The 27,534-nt window shown below is 45.5% G+C and overlaps 2 pseudogenes; one reads left to right on the forward strand and one right to left on the reverse strand.

Moving 5' to 3' along the window:
* LOC141126578 (uncharacterized) overlaps window positions 1–27,534 on the forward strand; it is a 1,610,887-nt pseudogene that overhangs the window by 737,767 nt on the left and 845,586 nt on the right.
* LOC141126608 (uncharacterized) overlaps window positions 1–27,534 on the reverse strand; it is a 191,012-nt pseudogene that overhangs the window by 35,778 nt on the left and 127,700 nt on the right.

Here is a 27,534-nt window from a genome sequence, read left to right on the forward strand (position 1 = left end):
CTATCAGTTTCTCTAACTTTAATAGTGTGGCTTTCATAATGGCTGTGTACCAACGAATCCCTCAGAGATCGACATCGTCTAAACGTAATCTCCGGATACGGGTTTAAATGTTTGGCCACTTTTTCGTCCCCCATCAATAAGTGCCAATACTTGCTGAGGATTTCACGTGTTTGTTTATGTTGACTGGAGTAAGTAGTGATGAGTCTGACTCCAGGATTCGCTTTTTTAGATCTAATATTGTGTAGAAGAGAAGCTCTATTTTGATTTTTTGCTCTAAGGTACGCTTTTTTAAGGCATTTTTTGCTATATCCTCGATTAAGGAAGCGTAAACGTAAACATTTAGCTTCCTTTTCAAAGTCAGACTCATCACTACAATTGCGTTTTGCTCGCAAGTATTGCCCATAGGGCACACTAGTGATAAGGGGAACTGGATGAGAACTGGAGGCATGCAGCAGGGAATTTCCTGCGGAGGATTTACGGTTAGGGTTAGGTGAAATTGTTCATGTCTAAGTATTTTTAGAATCATGTCTCATTTTTTCATGTGAGGCACAGATGTTTTAACCTTGATTTAACAAAATAAAAAATCTTTTTTAGATAATTGTACAGAAAAAATTTATTTTTTGATTAAACTGTTGATTTAAAGAACACCTTAAAAGTCCCTTGGGGGAAAAAAATCTTTTTTCCCCTCCCCCCTATAGGCAAAACAGCCTTTATTCCTAGTTGATTGATATGTCTGTTTATTTTTTTACTTTTTTTTAAGGGGTCACTCCTCCATCACCATACAGTGATTCTATTTATTTATTGTAGGTACTTATATAGTGCCATCAATTGTACATCATCTGTATCACATGGTGGCTGATTATCTGGCATCAAAAGCAGATGTGGAGAGTAGACATGTGCGCCGTCAATAAATTTATTTTGTTCGGTTCCGTTTTGTATTGGCCTTTATTTCGTATTTCGTAATTTGTGTCTGAAATTCAATTTGGATTCGTACGAAATACGCATTTTCATTAGGTTTGTTAACTTTTCGTAACAATTACGAACGTTCGTTATGATGAATTTCAAAAGCAAAAAATACCTTTCTCAATATGGCAGTCGTCGGACTCATTGTGCTCATTATTTGTACCCCTGCTGTGCTCATTATGAGGGGCTCCCACCATCCCTGTGCTGTGCTCATTATGAGGGGCTCCCACCATCCCTGTGCTGTGCTCATTATGAGGGGCCTCCACCATCCCTGTGCTCATTATGAGGGGCTCCCACCATCCCTGTGCTGTGCTCATTATGAGGGGCTCCCACCATCCCTGTGCTGTGCTGACTTCCTCCTGGGGCTGTACCCCTGCTGTTCTCATTATGAGGGGCTCCCACCATGCCTGTGCTGACTTTCTATGGGAAGTCAGCACAGCATAGGGGTGGCGGGAGCCCCTCATAATGAGAACAGCAGGGGTACAGCCCCAGGAGGAAGTCAGCACAGCACAGGGATGGTGGGAGCCCCTCATAATGAGCACAGCACAGGGATGGTGGGAGCCCCTCATAATGAGCACAGTCAGCACTTCCCTGTGCTATGCTCATAATGAGGGGCTCCCACCATCCCTGTGCTGTGCTGACTTCCTCCTAGGGCTGTACCCCTGCTGTGCTCATTATGAGGGGCTCCCACCATCCCTGTGCTGTGCTCATTATGAGGGGCTCCCATCATCCCTGTGCTGTGATGACTTCCTGAGTTTTTAACTTCATCATAACGAATAATTGTAATTATTATGACAATAATAAAACAATATTAACAAACATTCTTATTTTGTCCGATTCTGTATCTCCCATCGACTACCAGTACCAGTCTCCCACTCCCATATTAAAAAAGGTTATTTTCCCAACCCTCACTCAGCAGCAGAAGAAAACCTCTGATTGGTCAACAAAACACCAGTCACGTTTCTGTTGTAACGGAATTTGGATCCAAAATTTTATTTCGTATAAAATTCGGAAGCATTGCAATTCGTATTTCGGATGCTTCCGAATGTACGAATTTTCTGAAATTTGTACGAATTGTTGATTCATACGAAATGAATCGCACATGTCTAGTAGAGAGCCTCTGAGTGGATGACCTCCTGGACCACTGGATCAGAAGGATGGACCACTGGATCAGAACGATGGACCACTGGCCACAGCTTGCCAAGTATGCCCTGCAGCCAGCGTGTTCTCTGAACATGGATTCAGTGCTGCTGAAACCTTTGAGATGGACAAAAGAGTCTGGACCATTGATCGCATGAAATTTTTGAAAATAAAAAACTGCTACCCTCCTTTCAACCCCACACCCTGTTCTCCTTTTAACCCCACAGGCCTTAAAAAAATCTGAAATGTTGCCACCGCTGTCATAACCGATGTCTGTCTCACCAAACAAATGAGCTTAGCTCTTCCCCCCTGGCTACTCTCATCACTTCTCTCCCAGCTGGGGTCCTATCAGCCCCATCCACTTGGTACTCGAAAAAGTCAAAGCTGGAGTCCTTTCTAAATCCGCAGAGTCAAATGGTCCAGTATGCAGCAGAAAGCTAATGTGTTTTGGCTTACAAAGCCTTACTCATAGCTCTCCGGTCTACCTGGCACTGCTGTAGGCCTGCTACTATTACCTCAAAATTGGGTCAAAGGTGCTGTTATTTGCAACAGCAAATTAAATGTGACATCACACATTTTTCTGCAGCTATGGAACTGTTGCAAAGGCTGTAATTTTTTTTACAAGGGTCCATCCTGCGCTCTGGAGGAAGAATTGTTTTGGGTTACAGTGTTTGGGCATCACCAACACCCAAGGCCCAATTTCTCCACAGATGTGTGACAGCTGCAAGAAAATATACAATTTTTGAGCAGGATCAAGCCTCTCCTGTTCAAAAATATTTGTGTTGGGATACGATGCTTCGGCATTATTAATACCTGAAAAACAAAAATGGAATATCTAAAACTTACTGAAATTTTCCTTTCCGGAGGAGCTCCATGTAAACCTATCACTGAGTATGCCCAGCCCATACCCCTACCTTTCAGGACCTAACTCATAAATTTGACTTCCTTCCCCAGGCCAGTGTTACGTAGCTAGATTTCTGCACCTGGGTGGGAGTTTGTGGTGACATGGAGCTTGTCTGGAAAAGAAAATTGCAGTAAGTATTTGATATTTATTTTTTTTCTTATAGCTACATGTCAGCCTACCACTGGGAATTAGCTAGATAACCAGAGTGGGATGATTCAGAAAACAAATAAGTTTAATTGTGGCCTCTGGCTGAAGAGATAATAGTTTTGCCAAATTTACCAGCTGAACACAATGACAGATCTATGCGATAATGAGAAAAGTGTGTATGGATGACCACCTCACCGCCTTGAAAATTGTCTCTGGCAAGACTCTACATGTAGATACCCAGGTCATTGAAACACCTCTTGTGGAGTGCATTGTTATTTCCTCTGGAAGGGCCAACCCCCTATACTTATACACCAAGGAGATCACTTTCACAAGCCAAGAAGAAATCGCTCTACTCAAAGCTCTAGCCCCCTCTGGGAATCACAGATGGAATATCCGATGACCTGAAGTCCGAGGTAGCATCGATTTTAGTCGTCAGCATCCCCCCTACATCCCCCCTACACTAACTTCTCATCCATCTTCCAGAAGAAAAGTAGGCAGCATGATTTCTTGTCTTGGATTCTAATCTTGAGACCACTTTGGGAAAGCCCAGCATTGGGAGCAGAACAACTGTCCGCCAGATAGGACGTACAGGGTTCTTTACACCCTAGAGTCATCACCTCAGAAACCCCCCTGGCTGAGGCTATCACTACCAGGAAAGCCATCTTTACCATCAAGTCCCATAGCGATACCTCCCCTGAGAATTTGGAAACAAACAGGTAGTTGAGTACTACTGTGAGGTCCCATGTAGGATACTGTACATGGGGGTTCTGGGAGGCTTTTGTTTTACTACAGACTTAAAGAATTGAAGAATGAGTATATCAGAGGCCCACTGAGTCCCGGTAAAGGCTGAGATAGTGGAGATGTGCCCTTTGAACATTCTTATGCACAGGCCCATATCAAGACCTTCCATGTAGATAAAATCAGCAACCAGGTGAGGATGAATAAAATGTCTCCATGTCTCAATGTTGAGACCGCTTTGAAGAAAACTGAGGGCATGACAGACTCAAGACTTCCCTGGAGAAAACTTCTTTAAAATAGCGTATTCTTGGAATTTTAGAGAGACCTTGTTGTAGACCACTTTGTTCGTGATGCTCTTCTGTGCTCTCATGAGAGTATTTACCACTCTCAAACAGGAACCTAAATCTCTGAACCTCGGTGTTCCTCTGTACTGGGAACACAGATCGGTTTCCTCTCACCTGACAGGACATGGATTTACACACACAGATCCACGGTCCTGCTCGCTTATGGGCAATCATGGGTGCCCGACGGAAATCGCGGCCCCGAGCAATGTGGCGGGCGCGCGTCCCCTAGATCCCCTAGATGGCCGGGAAGCCCAGGACGTCATATGACACCTGCCCAGGATGGGAGATCCCATCTGCGGGCATCATATTACTATGGGCAGGTATTAAAGCGGTTAAATAATTATATAAAAAATATATATTTTCATTTTATTATTCTTTCACCATTATTTTTCTGTTTTGGTTGTTCCCCAACAGGTAAGAATGGACAGATTCCCAACTAGGAATGTGCTTTGTCCTTTTAATAAGGTCTTTTACACTTCTTTTCTTCTTTTGCCTTTTTTTGTTTTTTTATCTTTTTTTCATGTTGCTTTATACTTCTCAGCTATTTGGACCAGCACCATCTAGTGTCTGCTCTCCATACTGCACCCTCTGTATTAATCAGTTCCGTTATTTTAGTGATTCTCTGTATGAGACAATTACAGGAAATACCAGTCTGAGTATGTATCAAATCTTACATCCTGTCTTTTTTCCTGTTTTCAGACATTTTAGATCTGGTTCCAGAAGGTTGAACTGCTTCTCAGTCTACATCTTGAACATACGGCCACTAGCATGGGATCTCTTCCATGTCAGACCAGACCACACAGGTAAGTCAGGAGGTTATCTGGAGTGCCAATCTAGGGACCCAGCAGGGAAGCGTGGGTGACGCTTGAGGGGATACCACCGCAAACCTTGGAGGAGCTCATGGGATTCAGAGTCAGTGAATCAGAGAGTCCAGTGAGAGACCAGGAGCTCAGTGTTGAAGAACTACAAGAGGCAGTTGTGAAGTTGAAAGGACTGTTACGATTGAGTTAGGAACTGTTGAAGACTGCTGCCATAGGAGACAGCATTTCTGCATGTGCAGATGTGATGCCTTGCTGGGTCTTTTCCCTGCACGGCTGCCTTCCTATCGAAGTCTCGGAGTCTGACAATTGAATCTATAACTACTTAAGGGTGTCCTGGCCCTAACCCTCTTTCCCCCAAAAATACAAAAAGGACTGTCAAAAGAATTAAAACCTCTTTTACATCCAAGAAGTGTCTGGCGCCCAATGGCTTTCACCATCTTTGCACCCACTATGCCATACAACCCACTATATATTGAAGGATGTCAGCTATCTTTTGCCTTGGTGGTCCTCATTAGACTGGACAAGGCCTGAGAACTTTCTACATATATATGTATGTGGATTGTATTGTCACACTTTGTTTCTGTCTGTCACCTTGATAAAGAAGGTCACCACGCTCTGAAAACATTGATGGAACATTTTTGCTTATCTGGGACTTCAGAATCGACTTCTCGGTATTGGTGTCCTCTTCATTGCTGGACTTTAAGGCTGGGTTCACATATATGCAAATTTGATGCAGGTTTCCCCACATTCAATTCGCACGACAGACGAGTGTGACCAGCTCTCAATAGAGCTGGTTCACACAGGCCAGGGGCGGCCATGGAGCGGATTGAAAAAGGGTCCTGTTCGTGTTTGGGACTGGTTCATGTGCTATTTCAGGAAAAAATTCAGACCCAAATTGCACCTGAACTGGTGAACCGACATGGACTGGACCCCACGCATGAACCCAGCCCCGGCCGCACATATGTGAACCCGGTCTTAATGGGTCTTAGAGTGACTCCTAGGAAGGACATTTAGGCTGCTCTCCAATCATGTTCCTCTGATGTGACTGAGACAGAATAAGGGCAGAAATACCAGGAGAACCCATTGGTTCCTGGCACTCCAAGAATTTAGGTTTATGGTGGAGTATAGAAACAGATATGTCTGCTTTGAGTAGACAGCAGAGAGCAGACGTGCGTTGTGCGTTGTGAAGCTCCGGCTTCCAGTAGCTCCGGCCATCCGGCCTCACTTCTAGTCCCCCTCACCCAGGACTACCCCGGACCCCAGCCACATAGTCACCGGGACCCCCCGCACCCACTACATGACCGGAGCGGAACGGGATCCCAGCCGCCCCGCCGCTCCGGCACGATAGAACATTGCGCACGGATCACAGCTGTCAGCTGTCAGCCTTCCGGAGCAGCCCATAGGTCACACCGCGGCCGGCCAGCCCCGCTAACGCGGCCGCCGCTCACCCCCGCTCACCCCCAGCACCCATCGGAAGCCGAGCACTCCACCCAGCAGGGCACAATCAGCAGACGGGACCACAACCATCCGGGAGCCGACCATCAGGAAAGCCCGCGGCTCGGGCCTACCTCGGCAGCCATCTTGGTCCACCCAGGAGGCCGCAATCTCGACCCTGTCCAGAGCTCAGCCAGATCGCCACCCAGCAGGTCAGCATTAGGACCCGCTCCCTCACGACCCTCCCAGGTCTGCACTGACCTACCTCCAGGTAAGACCCATCATCCCCGACCCCCCCTCTGCCGATCCACCCCCCCCAGGGCACCATCGCAGCTGCAGCCGCCGTCCATTCACCCCCACTGCTCTAAGTCACTAGACTCGGGGGACAGACCACGGCTGCGGCATAACCTTCGGCAAGCTAGCACCTCATTACCCCCCACACCTGTCCAGGGGGCTCGTGCCCATTCACCGGAACACCCCTCCAGGGACACAGTTCAACACCAGGGACCAGGATTCCACGGCTCTGACCCTACCAGCGTCCCCCAGAGATCCGCCAAGACGCAGGCACCACCAGGCTGACCAGTAAGCCAACACCCCCCCCCCACAATTTAGCCCCCCCCTCTCCTCCGGATCTCCTGCTCAGGTAAGCCCTCCGGGTACCCCAGTAGTTGATCCAGGCTCTTGAGCCGATCGCCCTCCGGGGGGTCAGGAAGGAATTTTTTCCTCTGCTGTAGCGATTGGCCAGTTCAGCTAGGGGTTTTTTGCCTTCCTCTGGATCAACAGGAGGGAGGCAGGCAGCCCCCATCACCACCAGTACTACACACCATCTTTCAGCCGGAAACTATATCTCCAGCAGCAGGAACAGCCTCCAACCCCTCCATCCCCCAGCAACCCCGCATCCGCCTTCAGCAACAATCTTTACCACCATGTGCAATTTCAAGTACACTGCGGATGCCCTCCACAGACTAAGAAACACCACCTTAACCATACCAACCGACACCAAAAAAAGACTAAAAAAAGAAAAAATACTACGGACCAAACCACAGTCAACCATCAAACACAAGGAGACACCAATCCAACCACAGCAACTAGCATGCGCCCTGATCAACACCAGATCGGCAGTCAAACACAGACTGGAAATCCACGACTTCATCACCGAAAACAACATAGATTGCCTCTTCATTACAGAAAGCTGGCTAACACCCGACTGCAACACCATCCTAACGGAGCTGGTGCCTGAGAACTACAGCATCCTAACTGAGCATAGAATTGGAAAAAAAGGAGGAGGCCTAGCAGTGATCTTCAAATCGCATCTGGTGTTCACCAAACCGACTTCACAGAACTCAGTGCCTTTTATGGAAACACTCTCCCTGCGGCTTCAAACAACACCCCAAGACACCATTCACATACTACTATGCTACAGACCACCAGGACCAAAGACCAATCTCCTTACACCACTTACCGAACTCATCTCAATGCACACTCTGGAAAACAAAAAGTTTCTGGTACTCGGGGACTTCAACCTCTGGGCAAACTCTACCCAAGACCCTATCGCGACCGCCTGCATTAACCAACTGGAAGAACTAGGTCTTCGACAACTGATAAATGCTCCCACGCATGGTTCAGGACACACTCTAGACCTCATCTTCGAACAGAATATAGACATCAACATATTCGACAACACACCACTTCCATGGACGGACCACCACGCCATCAAATTTAAAATCACCGCCGACACCACCCTTCAAAAACAGAAACAGATAGCAACAACACATTGGAACAGATCTCAAAAGAAACTACACTCCGAACTCTTCAAAAACACTTTATCAAACAAAATACCACTGTTAAACTCAAACTTCTCAACGGAACAAACACTCAACTTCCTAAACAAGGCACTACTACAAACAGCAGACTTAGTGGCGCCAAATGCAGAACACTCATCCGCAAAAAAAACGCCAGATGGTTTAATGACACCCTCACACTACTGAAACAAGAACGTAGAAAAGCTGAAAGAGCATGGAGAAGAAATCCTACCAAGGAAAACCATACAAAATACAAAGTACTCACTGTGAAATACCACAAAGCAATCTTCACAGCCAAAAAAGAACATTTTTCAAACACCATCTCAACTGCTTTAAACCGACCGCGGGAACTCTTCAAAATAGTCTCCCAATCAATGAACCCTACCTGCTTAGAGCCCCCAGCAAACGATACGCAAGAATTCTGTAATGAGCTATCAAAGTTCTTCATCGACAAAATCGACAATATTCGCAAATCAATTCACCAAAAAAAAACAACTCACCCAAAGCAAGAAGAGGATCTCGACACAAACATCACAAAACCACCAGATCTATCTCTATCACCAATCTCCACTGACACGACTAGAAACATCATGAGAAGTCTTAGAGACAGCACATCTCCAAATGACATAATCCCCACAAAACTTCTGAAAGAATGTTCCGACATTCTGGCCCCTACTATAACACAGCTCATAAATCAATCATTCAAAGAGGGGATTGTGCCAACCACTCTCAAGGAAGGTATCATCAAACCCCTACTAAAGAAACCCAATCTCGACCCTAAGGACCCCAACTGCCGCAGACCAATAACTAGCCTCAATACCATCTCCAAGATTATGGAGAAAGCGGTAGTACAACAGCTACAGCGTCACCTGGACACACACCAACTCCTGGATCCTCTGCAATCAGGTTTTCGCCCAGGCCATGGCACAGAAACAGCACTTCTCAAAATATGGGATGATGCCCTCGAAGCAGCTGATGACGGAGAATCATGTCTCTTGGTACTATTAGACCTCAGTGCAGCATTTGACACAGTGGACCACAACACTCTACTCGCCCGCCTCACAGAAGTAGCAGGAGTCACAGAATCTGGGCTAAAATAGTTTGCATCCTTCTTAGAGAATCGTTCCCAGATAGTGAAACTTGGAGGATTCACTTCTGAAACCCGGGCAATCTCCTGTGGAGTCCCGCAGGGTTCACCCTTATCACCAGTCCTTTTCAACGTCTACATCCGCCCACTCCTCAAAATCATCAGAAAATCGGACCTCTCCTTCCACTCATATGCTGATGACACCCAACTGTACTTTCGCATCACCGGACAGAAAGACCACCATCAACAACTAGAAAAATGCCTCACTATGATAGATGACTGGATGACCGTTAGCTCCCTCAAACTCAATGGGTCAAAAACAGAACTTCTTCTCCTACACGCTAACCAAAATGCCAAAGACAAGGCTCTGTGGATACCTCCCACCATCTTAGGACAGACCATCTCTCCGAGCACCAAAGTCAAGAGTCTCGGAGTTATCTTTGACTCAGAAATGACAATGGATGCACAAATAGGATCGGTTGTCAGTGGATCCCACCATCTCCTCCGCTTGTTACGTAGACTCATCCCCTTCATCCCAGAGGAGGACAAAGCAGCAGTAGTTGGAACAATCATCAATTCCCGACTCGATTACGCTAACTCGCTCTACATAGGATTACCCCAATATCAGCTTGCGCGCTTACAACTCATCCAAAACACGGCGGCAAGACTGTTAACAGGAAAAAAACCCTGGGAGTCAATCTCCCCATCCCTCAGGAGCCTACACTGGCTAACCGTAAAGAATCGGATCACATTCAAGACCCTATGCCTCACCCACAAATGCATGCAAGGAAACGCCCCTCAATACCTTCGAGAGAAAATAAAACACTACACACCAAATCGCAATCTTCGATCGTCTAACCAAAACCTCCTTCTCATTCCCAAATACCGCTACAAAGCAAAGGGAGAACGAAGGTTTGCAGTCCAAGGACCTCGACTATGGAACGCACTTCCGCCCCACATACGCATGGAAGAAAACCATCTGGCTTTCAGGAAAAAACTCAAGACCTTCCTCTTCTAGAAGCTGTCAACACCAACGCATTAGCGCCTTGAGGCGATTCAGTTCGCATTTGCATCGCTCTATAAATTTTTCATTCATTCATTCATTCATTCATTCATTCATTCATTCATTCAGATATGTCATCAGAATGCCTATCCTTCTTCCTGGGTCCATTGTTTTGGCTCCACTTGTGCTTCCACTTCCTCCGGGTTGAGAGAGGATGAAATGCACGTGGAGGCTTTATTGCTCCACATTCTTCTCTTGCAAATACTATCAACCCTGCTGTCATACCCTCCACACTCCTCTCCTGTACATACTATCAGTGGTATCAGACTGGGACAGATGCTTGTGTGTTTCCATGTTCAGATTGGGCCAGGAGCTGGTGTTTCCAATGGTTAAGACTGGACCAAGAGCTAGTGTTTATCATGGTTCAGACTTGTCCAGGAGCTAGTGTTTCTCTTGGTTCAGACTGAGCTAGGAATTGATGTTTCCCTTGGTTAAGACTGGGCTAGGAGCTAGTGTTTCCCTTGGTTCATACTGGGGCTAAGAGTGATTTTACCCTGGGCTCAGACTGGGCCAGGAGTTGGTGATTTCCTTTGTTCAGGCTGAGCCAGGAGCTGGTGTTTCCTTTGGTTCAGACTGGGCTTGGATTTGATGTTTCCCTTGATTCAGACTAAGCCAGGAGATGGTGTTTCCCTTGATTCAGACTGGACCAGGAGCCTGTGTTTCCCTTGATTCAGACTAAGCCAGGAGATGGTGTTTCCCTTGATTCAGACTGGGCCAGGAGCTGGTGTTTCCTTTGGTTCATACTGGGATAGAGGGATATTACTCTTGGTTCAGACAGGCCCAGGAGCTGGTGTTTCCCTTGATTTCAGACGGGACCAGGAACTACTGTTTTTATTGGTTCAGAATGAGCAAGGAGCTGTTGTTTCCCTTGGTTGAGGCTGGACCAGGAGCTAGTGTTTCCCTTGGTTAATACTTGGACAGAGGCTGACTTTACCCTTGGATCAGGCTAAGCCAGGAGCTGGTGCTTCCCTTGGTTCAGGCTGGGCTAGGATTTGATGTTTCCCTTCATTTAGACTGGGCCAGGAGCTGATATTACCCTTGGTTCAGACAGGTCCGGGAGCTGGTGTTTCCCATGGTCCATACTGGGATAGAGACTGATATTTCCCTTGGTTCAGACTGGACCAGAAGCTGTTTTTTCCCTTGGTTAAGACTGGACCAGGAGCTGGTGTTTCTCTTGGTTCAGACTGGGACAGAGACTGATGTTACCCTTGGCCCAGGCTGAGCCAGGAGTTGCTGTTTCCTTTGAATCAGGCTGTTCCAGAAGCTGGTGTTTCCCTTGGATCAGACTGGGTCAGGATCTGGGGTTTCCCTTAATTCAGACTGTGCCAGGAGCTGGGGTTTCTCTTGGTTCTGGCTGAGCCAGGAGCTGGTGGGTTTTCTTGGTTAAGACTGGGCCAGGAGCTGGTGTTTCCCTTGGTTCAGACTGGGCCCAGAGCTGGTGTTTTCCTTGGTTCAGACTGGGCCCAGATGGTGTTTCCCTTGGTTCTGACTGGGCCCAGACTGGACCAGGAGCCAGTATTTTTCTTGGTTCATACTGGGATATAAGCTGATATTATCCTTGGTCCATACTGGGATGGGAGATGGTGTTTCTCTTGATTCAAACTGGGACAGGAGCTGGTGTTTCCCTTGGTTCAAACTGGGCCAGGAGCTGGTATTTCCCTTGGTTCAAACTGGGACAGGAACTGGTGTTTTTCTTGGTTCAGACTGTGCCAAGAGCTGGTGTTTCCCTTGGTTCAGACTGGGCCAAGAGTTCATGTTTCACTTGGTTCAGACTAGGCCAGGAGCTCATGTTTGCCTTGGTTTTCCCCTCCAGGGAAAGGTGAATAGTGAAGCTCCTGCCTTTTCTCCCGTTGCCTTCTCCCCCATGGCTGTCTTCCCCAATGCCTTCTCTCCCACCGCCGTCTTCTTCCTCATTGCCAGTTATCTGCTAAAAATATTAAAAGCATATGACAACACAATGGAGGAAGATGGCAACAGAAGAACAGCGGCTTTTTAATTTTTTTAGCAGGTAACCAGCCACGAGGAAGAAGGCATCGTGGAAGACAGCGGCACCCACCCCCCCATGTTGAGGGCATGCAGCCTGGTATGGTTAAGGAGGGGGGCATGTTTGGAGAAAGAAAAATGTTGACTTTGACCCTATAGAACATTTTTAGAGGGAGCTGAAACTTCGAGTTGCCAAGAGACCTTAAGAACTAAGGAGAAGAACTGTAAAGAAGAGTGGATCAAAATCCCTCCTGAGATGTGACTATGTAACCAACTACAAGAAACGTCTGACCTCTGTGCTTGCCAACAAGGGTTTCTCCACCAACTACTAAGACATGTTTTGCTTGGGGATTAAATACTTATTTTACTCAATGAACTGCAACTCCATTTATAACATTTGTATCGTGTGTTTTTTCTGGATTTTTGGTTGATACCACTTGCCGTCCACCGACTGTCAAATGACGGCCGGGCAGTGTGGCTCACATTCTGGGTGGACGTCATATGATGGCTTCCCAGAATGGCCGCCCTCGTGCACCCGCGGGGGTGTGCAATGTGGCGATCGTGGCAGCGCCATGTTGCTAGGACGAGGCGCGACCCCAATCTCTGTAAAGAGCCATGGCCATGGCTCTTTAACCATGTGATTGGCTGTGTCCACCTGACAGAGTGTGAGGATAGGAGAGCTGATCAGCAGCATCTCCTCACAGAGGACATGTAGGTAAGTAATCAGGGCACTTATCATCAGTCCCCTGATTACAATAAAGCCCCCACCAGTGCTAGCAGTGAGTGCCAATAATTGCCCACCTGTGCCAGCAAAGAGTACCCACCAGTGCCAGCAAAGAGTGCCCAGCATTACCAGCAATCAGTGCCTATTAGTGATGCCAGTCAGTGCTGGCTATCAGTGCTGCCCATCAATGCTGTACATAATGTCGCCCATCAGTGCCCATCATTGCCACCTATTTATGCTGGCTACCAGTGCTGCCTATCTGGGCCCATCAGTGCCATCCATCAGTGCCCACCAGTGCCGTCTATCAGCGCTCATCAGTGCCACTTATCATTGCCCATACGTGTGGCATATTCATGCCTCCTCATCAGTGCCATCTAATCAGTGCCCATAAGTGTCACCTCATCAGTGCCGCCTCCTTATTTACTGACAAAAACAAAGAAAACTTTTTTTTTTTTCAAAATTTTCAGTCTTTTTTTTTTTCAGGAAAAGATTAATTAGTCTCTATTTGTGTGGGAGCCTTAGAGAAAAGAGGTTTACCATATATACTTGAGTATAAGCCAAGTTTTTCAGCCCATTTTTTTAGGCTTAAACCCCCCCTCGGCTTATAATCGAGTGAGACGTACAGCAGCTGTACTTTTGATTACTAAAAACTGTTATGCAGTCTGTTCGACGGTCGTCCATTGTAAAAAAGCCCCGACTCCTCCTCGCCCATGATAGAGAAACACTGTTACAATGCTGGGAAACTGTTGGTGTTCTGTCTATCATAGACAAGGAGGAGGCGGGGCTTTGCTACAATGGATGTCCGAACAGACTGCATAACACCCGCTGTTTTAGTAATCAAAAGTACGGCTGCAGATGGGCACAATGAGGCTGCAAATGGGCACAATGAGGCTGCAAATGGGCACAGTGAGGCTGCAGATGGGCACAGTGAGGCTGCAAATGTTTACCCAGTAGCTGCTGCATTTTCCCTTATAATCGAGTCAATACGTTTTCCCATTTTTTGTGGTAAAATTAGGTGTCTCGGCTTATATTCGGGTCGGCCTATACTCGAGTATATACAGTACTTTATAATTATTAAGATAATTGTGCAATTGTAGGTATGTCCATTGGGGAGAAACTGACCATTAGCCCCGGTTCACACTGAGCTGCGGGAATGAGGTTGTGCGGGTTCAGCTGAACGATTTCACTCCTGCATTTCAGTCCTGATTTCAGCCACGATTACAGAGACATCTGTGGAGGTTTCTGCACAGATGTCAATGTAAATCGCAGCCCGAAATCTCAAAAAGTAGTATAGAAACTACTTTTTGAAAATCGTTGCGGCGTCGCACCGATTAGGACGGTGCCATTGACAGCAATTGCCGCCTATTTGACAAGCGATTTGACATGTCAAATCACATGTAAAAACACTCCAGTGTGAAGCTGGGCTAACACACATTTTGCTATTCTTCTCTGGATTTTATCAGCCCTGATTGTAGACAATGAGACACCAAATGTGGAGAACTGTTTTCAGTGGGGGGAATCATTTTTTTTTTGCATACCCGGAATAAATTCCAGATTGTTTGCTATTGGAGTGAGGGGGGCCAGGAATTCAGGCCAACTTGTAGTTGACTGAAATTGTGTGAAATACTTGTAAGGTGGTACCAGTAAAGGGGTGGGGCTTTAGTGAAGATTGATACAAAGATTTCTGTATGCACAGTAGAAATGTAAGTGGGAGTGGAAGCATTTTCAATCGTCCAGTCTTTATTCTGAGAATGACAATGCCAATCAATAACTCTTGTGAGATTTTTAAGAGATAGAACTGATATGATGGACTTTAACGGTACCAGTAAGGAACATATGGACAAAATAATACTTAATGTCTTTATTACAAAACAAAGATTCTTTTTTACAAACATAAAATCATTAGAAAATGACTTGAGTATCAATATTGTTCTGGAAATATTTCTGATTGGGACTCTAAAAACAGAAGTTAAAACTGCAGCTGGAGAAACAGATTCACAGGACGCAATCACTGTGTGTAAAATGTCCGTTCCGTGCCAAAATGTATTATTACATGTTATTTTATACATAGATAAGAAAGGGGTGGTGTGAGATGTTATTAAAAGCTAACAAATAGGAATATGTTATTAAAAGCTAAGGAATAGAACAATTGCAAGAGTAAAACCTTGAGAGGGGAGGGGAGGGGAGGGGGACTAGAGACAGACAGAGAGAGCTTCTAGTAGAAGATGTGTCTGTGTGTTAGGTGAAGGTTACAGAACACATTTCAACAGTGAGAACAAAATGGAGTCTCTTGTGCTTAAATGAACAATACAGTGAATGTCCATGTCATAAGGAGATGTACACAGGGAGATCTGTGATTATAACTTCCCCAGCCGGCACACTGTGACACCAGTTTGTAGACTCCACCTTGAGCTTCTGAGAGATAGTCAGCAGCCATGCAGTTCTGTGACACCACCTTAGGTGATGGAGACACTTCTGCTGTCAGCTCTCCTATAACATCAATGGTCTCATTGGTTATCTGATCCATGACTCCAGTACACGGGTTCATCTTACTTATCTTAGATGACTCTGATTCCCCATCCCATCTATGAAGGGCTCACTGCATAAAACATATCCACTCCAGAGAAAATGTTCCTTCTCACTGGAAGGCCAAGGGAGTATTGGTAGAAATTGAGGCTTTCCCTTACAGATATGGGAGGAGCAACATCACCTAAAGTACAGCTATGGGTGGGATTGAAGGGAAGACATTTTAGGGTGCTCCTTCCACACAAGAAGCAAAAGTTATCTGGAAGGACTAGGAATCTATTGGACCAATGGGGATTAAACATTCTGCAATTACATTGAGAAACCATGAAATGTTATTGGCCTGTGATTGGCTCTCCTATTGTTAGTGAAGTAAGTGAGACTCCCCTTGTCGGTGTCATTAATGGAATTTAAGAAACCATGTGAAATGTTTTTCCCAAATACCAAAAATGTGACCCCCTTGGGTAGGTACCCATCCTAATATTCCTAATATGAGTTTGTAGTCCCCGTGTCAGGTCAACTGAGACCAGGTGACAGATGCACTCTGTAGGAGTCAGAAGTGCACCGCTAAGGTAGTGGACCCTAGGACTGACTGCTGCGGATTGAACCCTGGAAGGTTAAGGAAGGAGGTCTACAGGATAACTAACATGGATCCCAGTGGGAGCTAGAGCATAGATTTACCAGGGCGCTGAGTCTAAGAGCCAACGGGTGTTCACCAGAGCCTCTAGTGGTGAGGATGGACTGCGATGCAGTCTGGCTCCAGATCGCGGCCCCCAGGGTCTCACAGCTCACGCTCACCATAGACTTACAGGAGAAGAGGAAGGAGGCAGCAGGCTGGAATGACAGGGAAGTAAGGGGTAAGCCAAAGGTCAAGGCGACTAGCAGACAAGGATAAACATAACACGCCAAAGGTCAGGGTATCAAGCAGACAGGGAGAGTCGAGAACAGGCCAAAGTCGGTAACAGGAATCAGATGTAGGAAACACTGCAAGTACACATGGAGGCTAACACACAATGGTTGATCAGCACTGCTGGCTTGCAGTGCACAGGTTAATATAGGGTTCCCTGATAGGGCCTGGGGTGGGGCCATGCTTATAGGAGAGGTTATAAAACCAGTCAGGTGAGAGGCAGCTGGTCTTTAGAGATGAACACATGGAGACAGGTAAGCTGACAGAGAAAACTATTGCATAACCATGACAGTACCCCCTTATGAGGCCTCCCCCTCCCCCACCTGGGCCCTGGCTTAAAGGAAAACTCCAGATGAAACCTCCTCAACAGACGAGGCGCAAATATCTCAGATGCAGTGATCCAAGACCTCTCCTCAGGACCAAACCCTTCCCATTGTACGAGGTACTGAAGAATGCCATCTAAGGCGCTGGGAATTGAGAACTTGACTAACCTCGTACTTAAGATTATCCTCAGAGACTGAAACCGAGGTAGGGAGAGGACTAGAAGACTTATTGAGGGCTAAAGGCTTCTTAGGAATGGGTAAAGGCATAAGAAGACCATCAGGAGTCTGAGCAGGGTACCCCAGACCCTTAAAGATGAGCTGGACATCCAACACAGGATCATCAGACTGAGCAGAAGTCAGTGGACCCCTGAGACCAGGTTGGTTATAAAGTGATGTGTCACAGAAGTCAAGCTGGATAGCTTCACTGGGCATAGGCTGGATTGAGCCTCTTAAACAGGTTTGAATGGACGTAGTAGCAGTACAGTGAGGCCAGGTTACAGAAGGTCCTGAACAAGAAGCAGGAAGCTCACTGGGCATAGGCTGGACTGGTGCAGAGGCCGACTGAACAGCATTGCCAGGTGCAGCAACCACCAGAATCGCATCACAGGGTGTAGCGACTGTGGAACTGGTAGAGGAGTCAGCCTGGGTGTGCATCCAAGGGGGTCCAGGAACAGGCAAAGGTAAATGACCATGCAAACTGGAGTGAATGATCAGCTCAAGTTTACAGGTGGGCTCCTCATCCAGAGTGCCACATGACCCAGAGAGTGCCTCAGCCCGACTATTGCAGGAGACATTCCAGAAATCGCTATATGCAGCGGGAAAAGCAGAAGATACTGGGATGGTGGCAACAGGAAGTTTCTCTTTTGGGGTAACCTTGAGTAGGCAGGAAGAGGAACAGGAGGAACCCCAAGCCAGGGTCCGTCCAGCAGTCCAGTCAATGTGTGGAGAATGGAACCGTAACCAAGGAAGACCTAATATGATAGGAAATTAAGCTTTAGGCAAGACAAGGAAGGATAACCACTCCTGGTGGAGTGTCCCTACCTACATCTTAACAGGACGGGTCTGGAAGCGGATAGGACCCCCTGGGAGAACAGTGCCATCAATTGCCAAGACCACCAATGGCGTTGAAAGGGGCAAAAGGGTAAGTCTCATGGAAGATGCAGTTTCCCAATCCATGAAATTGCCAGCGGCTCCGGAATCCAGATGTGCCGAGACCGAACGAGAGGAAGCGCCGACATGAAGGAACACAGGAAGAAGAAGACGAGAAGGGGAAGGTGATACTTCAGGGTCTAATACTCCACCTTCCAGATGTATTAGCCCCGATCGTTTTTCCGGACGAATAGAACAAGTGTCACGAAAATGACCGTTGGCCCCACAATAGAGGTACAGGCCCAGAGTTTTGTGCCTAGCGCGTTCTTCAGGAGACAACTTGGTCCAGCCCAGCTGCATAGGTTCCTCAGCGGGCAGGGGGTGCTCCTCGGATCGAAGAGAAGGGACTGGGAGCTCAAGCTGCCTAGGGAACGGGGAGTGCTGGCGTCTTTTTTCCAGGGCCCTCTCCTGAAAGCGAATATCGATCTGGTTACACAAGGTGATGACACTGTCCAGATCAGCAGCAAGGGATCTTCCTGCTAATTCATCCTTCACTCTATCAGAGAGGTCATGTAAAAGGTTGCAACTAGGGCCTCATTACTCCAGCTCAATTCAGCTGTGAGGATACGGAACTGAAGAGCATACTGTCCCACAGAAGTGGACTGTTGACGGAGACGTAAAAGAGCGCTAGCTGCTGAGGAGACACGACCCGGTTCCTCGAAGATATTCTGAAAAAGTTTCAAGAAATCAGACAGGCTAGAAACCACTGGATCATTCAGTTCCCACAGAGGGGCAGCCTAAGCTAGCGCCTCGCCAAACAGGAGGGATATAATATAGGCTACTTTCGCCCGATCGGACAGGAAGTTTTGGGGCTGCAGTTCAAAATTAATCATGCACTGGCTAAGGAACCCCCTGCACTGGATCGTGTGTGGGTAGCGGCACATCAGCCGGGTCCATGGCTGATCAATCTGTCAGGTCACCTGAGACCAGGTGACAGATGCACTCTGTAGGAGTCGGAAGTGCACCGCTAAGGTAGTGGACCCTAGGACTGACTGCTGCAGATTTAACCCTGGAAGGTTCAGGAAGCAGGTCTACAGGATAACTAACATGGATCCCAGTGGGAGCTAGAGCATAGATTCCCCAGGGTGCGGAGTCTAAGAGCCAGCGGGTGTTCACCAGAGCCTCTAGTGGTGCGGATGGACTGCGCTGCAGTCTGGCTCCAGGTTGCAGCCCCCAGGGTCTCACAGCTCACGCTCACCGTAGACTACAGGAGAAGAGGAAGGAGGCAGCAGGCTGGAACGACAGGGAAGTAAGGGGTAAGCCAAAGGTCAGGGCAACTAGCAGACAAGGATAAACATAACACGCCAAAGGTCAGGGTAACAAGCAGACAGAGTCAAGAACAGGCCAAAGTCGGTAACAGGAATCAGATGTAGGAAACACAGCAAGTACACACGGAGGCTAACACACAATGGTTGATCAGCACTGCTGGCTTGCAGTGCACAGGTTAATATAGGTTTCCCTGATATGACCTGGGGTGGGGCCATGCTTACAGGAGAGGATATAAAACAAGTCAGGTGAGAGGCAGCTGGTCTTTAGAGATGAACACATGGAGACAGGTAAGCTGACAGCAAAAACTATTGCATATCCATGACACCCCGCTACTACAGGAAACATGTGGGCAATCATTTACACCTTTTACAGCAGGACAGTAAATATCAGAAGACAATTCAAACATAAGACCAACAGCAGGAAGTCTTCTAACTTAATGTGTAATGTAATCTGTCATTAGAATTCCCAGAGTTCCCTCCGCAACATCGTTTTATCACCTGTTATCCTGTCTGTAGATCTGCTATTTTCCCACCTTCTGTAACAGGATGACAACCCTCATCATTCTGCAGTAACATTACACAGCAGTGTTATCACCCTGTACAGGGAAGTCTTAGATAGATTATAAGTAAGACACACAACAAGTAAAGTCCAACTTCAGATAACGCTTCTAAAGCAGTTACAGCAACAGGTTTTTTTTATGGTTTAAACCACCATATGAATGAAAACTGACAGTTGTAAGCACCCCCGGCCGTGTTATAAGGTGTTTCCCAACCCCGTCCAACTGCCATTTTTGCCAAATAGCTTGGCCTTCTATAGGAAGTAGAAGAAAACAGATCTACTGGGAGGATCAACAGGTAATAAAAATGTTACAAGGGGAGACTCGGAAAAACAAAAACTTCTATGCTAATGACAGATTGCACAATTTATGTAATTATTGATCAGACCATAGTTACACTTTTTTTTCAATTAAAAAATTTTTATTTCATTTTCCAATTTATAACAAAAAAAGAACTCACAACACACAAAGCATTCCCACAAAACAACCCAACCAAACAAAACTAAAACTTGTTACACTTTAGTGCCAACATCATAACATTTCCAGGGATAAGAAATGTTCTTTGAAAACTTTACACCAAAAAGAGATCTGTCCATTCAGAGTCATGACCCATTTCTCTGCCAGGTCCGCACATCATACAGACCTGACAGCAGGGGGGCTAACACACAATCCTGTTGCTGCAGCCACTGGGATTGTGTGTGAAACTGACAGGTCAGGTGAAAACTGCCACCCGATTGGTCACACACCCCCCCAGAACTGGCGCTTCCCCGCCATATTTTCCAGGCTCCGCTTACCCATCTGCAGGCCCAGGAGAAACGTTATTATCTATATCCAATTCCTCTACTTATAATTGCTGTATGGACTGTCTTTTTATTAAATAAAGGTGATTATATTGGAGTGCGGCTGTCCAGTTCCCTTCCTTTGCATTCCCAGGACCAACATGGTGAGTGCGGGGGCTGGGGGGGAGAACAACGGACACACGTCCACTCTCCTCCCCTTCTTGCTGTGACCCAGAAAGCAAGGTCTATGACGTCACTTCCAGGTCAGCCTCTCGGTGTGTGTTTTGCAGTGTGATCTGCATCAAAAAACATTCAGTGGAGCCCAGAGGAGACATTGGGGGTCTTTTAGACCCTGCAAGTCTCATTAAAGAGAACCTGTAACCTAAAAAAATATCACATACAGGACTTTTTGTCCCCTATGTGATGAAAGAAAAAGTTAAAGAAAACTATTTTTATTTTTTGCAAAAAAATTAAGTTACACCCAAGCACATAAAGTCCCCCCCCCAATAAATAAATAGAAATTGAGGCCCCCCTCCTCCACCTATATGCACATACAAATGTAAACAAATGCCTCAGGGGTGCCTACAAGTGAAAACGTTGATTACGATACACGTTACATATAACCGTGCACGCCGGAGCGAGAGCAATAATTCTAGAACCAGACCTCCTCTGTAACACTAAACTCATACCTATAGGTTTTTATTTGAGGTGTTGCCTATAGAAAATATAGGTTACTGAGGTTTGTCGCCATTTCACGGCGCATATAATTTAAGGTTTGGCAAGTTGGGTATCTATTTACTCGGCGTAACCTCATATTTTTTATTTTACTAAAAATGTGGGTCATTTATTGCGTTTTGTTGCCCTAAAATTCACTTCAGTGTTTTTTTTACTGAAATGCTATGTTTCCTAGACCATTGAGGTAATATCGTGTGACATAAAAAATTGAAACTACCACTATTTTATTCTTTAGGGTGTCTGCTTTCAGAAAATATATAATGTTTGGGGTATTTACATCTTCTTCAAGGCTAAAATTATTTTTTAAACATGTGTGCAAAAAGGGCTCTGGCAGCGAAAAGGTTAAAGTGAACCCCAGCTGGAGGAATTTCAGTCCCCAGAAGTGGTAGGAATATGACCACACACTCAGCCCCGATCTCTTGTAGGTGTGCTGTGTGAATAGTCTATGGAGAGGAGTAATAGCTAAACAGAGATAGAAGATAACAAGGACATCCATTCTACACCTGATGAGATGGTGTATCAACAGTCAGAAGAACCTGGAATGGACTCTCTTAATGAGGCTTCAGAGGCTTTGCAAGATGCCACTTGACCCCATCCTAGTCTCTGGTACTGCGGCAGTATTGATCATGTATTAGTTTAGGATCTGGCAATGAAGAAAACACTTGGTAACACTGCCCAGTTAGTGAATGATGAAAATGCATTACATGTTCTGTCAAAGCTCCATAAAAAAAGAAAAATATATGAATCATGAGGAAAAAAAGTCAGTGCATCCGATCATTACATTCCAGTTTGCTCCCAGATTTTGTTTTTCTAAAGTAGCATTTTATCTTTTTACTTCTTCCCTAGCTTGTGGGATAACATTGGGGCTATGAAACTAATGGGACACCTGCAACTCCTTTAATATCCCCCTTCTTACAGAGTTTCCACTCTACAAGCTTCTCTGCTGAAACTTGTGAATCCTCTGGTGACAGATTAGCCCAGAATTAACTGTAAAATCTTTGTCACATTCAGAGCATTAAAATGGCTTCTCTTCAGTGTGAATCCTCTGGTGTCTGATAAGATGTGATTTCTGTGTAAAAGTTTTGCCACATTCAGAACACTGATATGGCTTCTTTCCAGTGTGAACCCTCTGGTGTTTGATAACATCTGACTTCCGTGTAAAAGCTTTGCCACATTCAGAACACTGATATGGCTTCTTTCCAGTGTGAATCCTCTGGTGTGTGATAAGATTTGATTTCTGTGTAAAAGCTTTGCCACATTCAGAACACTGATACGGCTTTTCTCCAGTGTGAACTCTCTGGTGTATGATAACATCTGACTTCTTTGTAAAAGCTTTACCACATTCAGGACACTGATACGGCTTTTCTCCAGTGTGAACTCTCTGGTGTTTGGTAAGTTCTGCCTTGGTTGTAAAAGCTTTGCCACATTCAGAACACTGATATGGTTTCTCTCCAGTGTGAACCCTCTGATGTTTGATAACATCTGACTTCTGTGTAAAAGCTTTACCACATTCAGGACACTGATACGGCTTCTCTCCAGTGTGAACTCTCTGGTGTTTGGTAAGTTCTGCTTTGGTTGTAAAAGCTTTGCCACATTCAGAACACTGATATGACTTCTCTCCAGTGTGAACCCTCTGGTGTGTGATAAGATTTGACTTCTGTGTAAAAGCTTTGCCACATTCAGAGCACTGATACGGCTTCTCTCCAGTGTGAACCCTCTGGTGCATGATTAGCTCTTCCTTGGTTGTAAAAGCTTTGCCACATTCAGAACACTGATATGGTTTTTCTCCAGTGTGAACCCTTTCGTGTGTGATAAGTTTTGACTTTGTTGTAAAAGTTTTATCACATTCAGAACACTTATATGGTTTCTCTCCAGTGTGAACCCTCTGGTGTATGATAAGTTTTGACTTTTTTGTAAAAGTTTTATCACATTCAGAACACTGATATGGTTTCTCTCCAGTGTGAACCCTCTGGTGCGCGATAAGATTTGACTTTTTTGTAAAAGTTTTATCACATTCAGAACACCGAAATGGTTTCTCATCATTGTGAACCTTCTGGTGTGTGATACATTTTGCCTCCATTGTAAAACCTTTGTCACGTTCCAAACAAGAAAAATCTTCTGAAATGACTGCTCTTATGTATACATGGTTTGGACTTTACTATAAAGCCATTGCCACCTCCAGAACACTAAAATGACTTTTCTCCTGTTGTCCTCTGAGGCTGGATCAATGTTGAAGAGGATCCAGAACATTTATGATATTTAGAACATGGATATGTCTTGAGTCCTTTGTGAATCCTCCAGTGAACTTCAATAAAAACTTTCAGTCACTTATAACACCCATATGGATCGTTTCCCATGTGACTTTGTTTTATTGATGAAGACCAGCAAGACCATAAACTTGGTTCCTCAGTCCACCTGTACAGAGAAAAATAAAAGTCAGAATTCTTTAAAAAAGGGTTCAATAAAGTTACTTTTTTAACATTTAATATTAATTGCTTCCCGCTCAGCCTATTGTAATATGACAGCCAAAAAAGGAGCCATATTGTTCTGGGAGAACAGATCTTGTGCGGTTCTGCAGGACCAATCTCTGGCTCAGTCTGTCACCCGCTATGTCCAGTGGATGACTGATCAGTGTAGCGGCCCACTGCCGGTACCATGTGATCGCTGTGACCAATCACAGTAGATAACATGACAATTGTGAACAATGAATGGCTTTTATTCATGACAGTTATTGTGTGGTTGGTCACAGTGATCACATGGTACAGACAGTGCCAATCACAACAATATACACTGAATGAATTTAATTCAGTAAAAATGCTTGCTTATAGCAATGAAATTCACTGCTATAAACAATCATAGTGTGTAAAAAAAAGAAATCATGATTACCTCCCCAGAGTAGTACAGTGTTAGTATGGTACACAGTTACACAGTTAGTAAGGTTGAATAAAGACACCAGTTCATCCAGTTCAACCTGAGTAAGTATGGGTGCGTGTCTACAATTGTCCCTATCCCTGTACATTGTGTCTCATTAAGATGCTCATCTATTATATTATTATTTAAGGTACCCATATACCGCCGTCAATTTACACAGTGCTCCACACATCGCACACTCACATCGGTCCCTACCCTCAAGGAGCCCACAATCCAAGGTCCCCAAATCACATTCATATACTAGGGCCAATTTTGGACAGAAGCCAATTAACCTACCAGCATATCTTTGGAGTGTGGGAGGAAACCAGAGTACCCGGAGGAAACCCACGCAGGTATAGGGAGAAGATGCAAACTCCAGGCAGGTAGTGTAGTGGTTGGGATTCGAACGAGTGACCCTTTTTTACTGCTCGGCGAGAGTGCTACCCACTACACCACTGTGCCGCCTTTAACACTAGTAGTGGTAACACTATATTGCTTTGGTCACAGTTAGAGATGAGCCGAACACCCCCCTGTTTGGTTCACATCCAGAACATGTGAACAGACAAAAAATTTGTTTGAACACGCGAACACCGTTAAAGTCTATGGGACACAAACATGAATAATCAAAAGTGATAATTTTAAAGTCTTATATGCAAGTTATTGTCATAAAAAGTGTTTGGGGACCCGGGTCCTGCCCCAGGGGACATGGATCAATGCAAAAAAAGTTTTAAAAACGGCCATTTTTTCGGGAGCAGTGATTTTAATAATGCTTAAAGTGAAACAATAAAAGTGTAATATTACTTTAAATTACCTGGGGGGTGTCTATAGTATGCCTGCAAAATTAAAAAAAAAAAATTGGCGTGGGGGTCCCCCTAAATTCCATACCAGGCCCTTCAGGTCTGGTGTGGATATTAAGGGGAACCCCGTGCCAAAATTTAAAAAAAATTGGCGTGGGGTCCCCCCAAAAATCCATTCCAGACCCTTATCCGAGCACGCAACCTGGCAGGCTGCAGGAAAAGAGGGGGGATGAGAGAGCGCCCCCTCCTGCTTTGGGGGGGCCGCTACCCCAAAGCACCCTTCCAATGTTGAGGGCATGTGGCCTGGTACGGTTTAAGAGGGGGGGCGCTCTCTTTTCCTGCGGTCTGCCAGGTTGCGTGCTTGGATAAGGGTCTGGTATGGATTTTTGGGGGGACCCCACGCCAATTTTTTTTTTTAATTTGAGCGCGGGGTTCCCCTCAAAATCCATACCAGACCTGAAGGGTCTGGTATGAATTTTGAGGGGGACCCCTACGTCTTTTTTAATTTTCATGCGGGGTTCCCCTTAATATCCATACCAGACCTGAAGGGCCTGGTATGGAATTTAGGGGAACCCTCACGTCATTTTTTTTTTCAATTTTGGTTCAGGGTTCCCCTGTGGGGAATTCCCATGCAGTTTTTATCAATGAACTTTTATGTGTATTGTCGGACCGGCAATTCATTATAGCGGCGAGTAGTTTTAAATGACTTTTTTTCCTTTGAAATGTCATTTTGCTGTCAGACTTTTCTAAACACGGGAAACATGCGCCCCTTTACAGGCATACTATAGACACCCCAGGTACGAAATTTAAAGGGATATTACACTTTTATTGTTTCACTTTAAGCATTATTAAAATCACTGCTCCCAAAAAAACAGCCTTTTTTAAAACTTTTTTTTGCATTGATACATGTCCCCTGGGGCAGGACCCAGGTCCCCAAACACTTTTTATGACAATACCATGCAAATTAGCCTTTAAAATGAGCACTCAGGTCTGTTCGCAAGTTCTGGTGCAAACCGAACCGGGGGGTGTTCGGCTCATCCTTATTTATGGGAGGTGAAGAAGGTGAAGATGTTAAAGATAAGGGTTTTCAGGGATTACCTAAAGACAGAGTAGAAGATAGTCTGACAGATTGAGGTAGAGAGTTCCAGAGGATGGGAGAGGCTCTGAAGAAGTCCTGGAGGTGACCATAGGAGGAGGTTACATGGGAGCTAGAGAGTAGAAGGTCATGTGAGGAATGAAGAGAACGGTCTGGTTGGTATTTTGGGACAAGGTTGGTGATGTAGCTGGGGGAAGAGTTGTGGAGGGCTTTGTAAGATGTTAATATTTTGAATTTGTAATAGGTAAGGGATTGTCAAACAAAAGAGTTCTCCTGGCATGATTGCCAGAGGTGGGGGACTCGAGTCACCTGTTTGAGGACTTGCGACTTGCTTGACAAAATTAAATAAATGACTCGACTTGACTTTGACTTGTCACTAATGACTTGCAACTTGACTTTGACTTGGGCTATTTGACTTGCAATGACTTGGCACCACCCCCCCTAAAATATTACCCACACACTCCACCCACCACCGCCTCTGAGCCAATCAGCATTTGCCAAATGCCATTGGAGCTGTACTGTAACCCGCGCTCCTCCTGCAGCCCGCCACATGTGACGAGACTCGAGAGGATACAGAAGACGAGGATAAACCGATAAAGTAAGTGTGGCTGACTGTGTAGTGTATTGAGGCGGGCGGGAGTCTGCTCTGTTCCCTGTAGTTTGTTTACATTACCAGGCATCCATTACATCCGCTTGTTCTCGGGACCGGAGCGGCTGTGAGTCTGTGACAGTGAGTGATGTAGAGACGGCTCTCTGTCTGGCAGCTATAATGGAGGGAGCGATTCCAAAAATAATTAAATTTGCATTTAAGGATTATGTTTTAGATGTTGGTGAAAAGAAGAGAATGGTATGCAAGGTCTGCAACTCAAAAATAAGAAACACGTCCACCACAACATCCAACTTCATCCGTCACTACAAAACCCACAAATGAAGGTAGGTACAGTAACGTGTATGTGTAGCTAATTTTAACTAAATAATTGTCTCCTCAAACGTTAGCTAATGTTTTCATTAAAGCTAGGTTAAATTTGAAATCTATCATGTATTTTGTTGAAAAGACCTTGTGAATGTAAGAAAGGACTGTAAACTTGAATTAGAGTTTTGACTCGGCGAAATGACATTGCAAATACTTACTGTATATGCAAATTAGGCCTACATTCCACTTTAGGTGGGAGCAGAGTGTATTGTTGTTCAAATCAATAAATCACATAGCTAACTATTTTTTTCTATCTCTCTTCTGTTTTCTCTATAGATATGAAGAGTACATCCATACCAAAGAGACTTTTGATGCTAGCCAACCTCAAATCTCACAGGGGACTGTGCAGCTATACCACTGCAACCAC

Source organism: Aquarana catesbeiana, linkage group LG02 (genome assembly GCF_042186555.1).
Source record: "Aquarana catesbeiana isolate 2022-GZ linkage group LG02, ASM4218655v1, whole genome shotgun sequence".
NCBI lineage: Eukaryota > Metazoa > Chordata > Amphibia > Anura > Ranidae > Aquarana > Aquarana catesbeiana.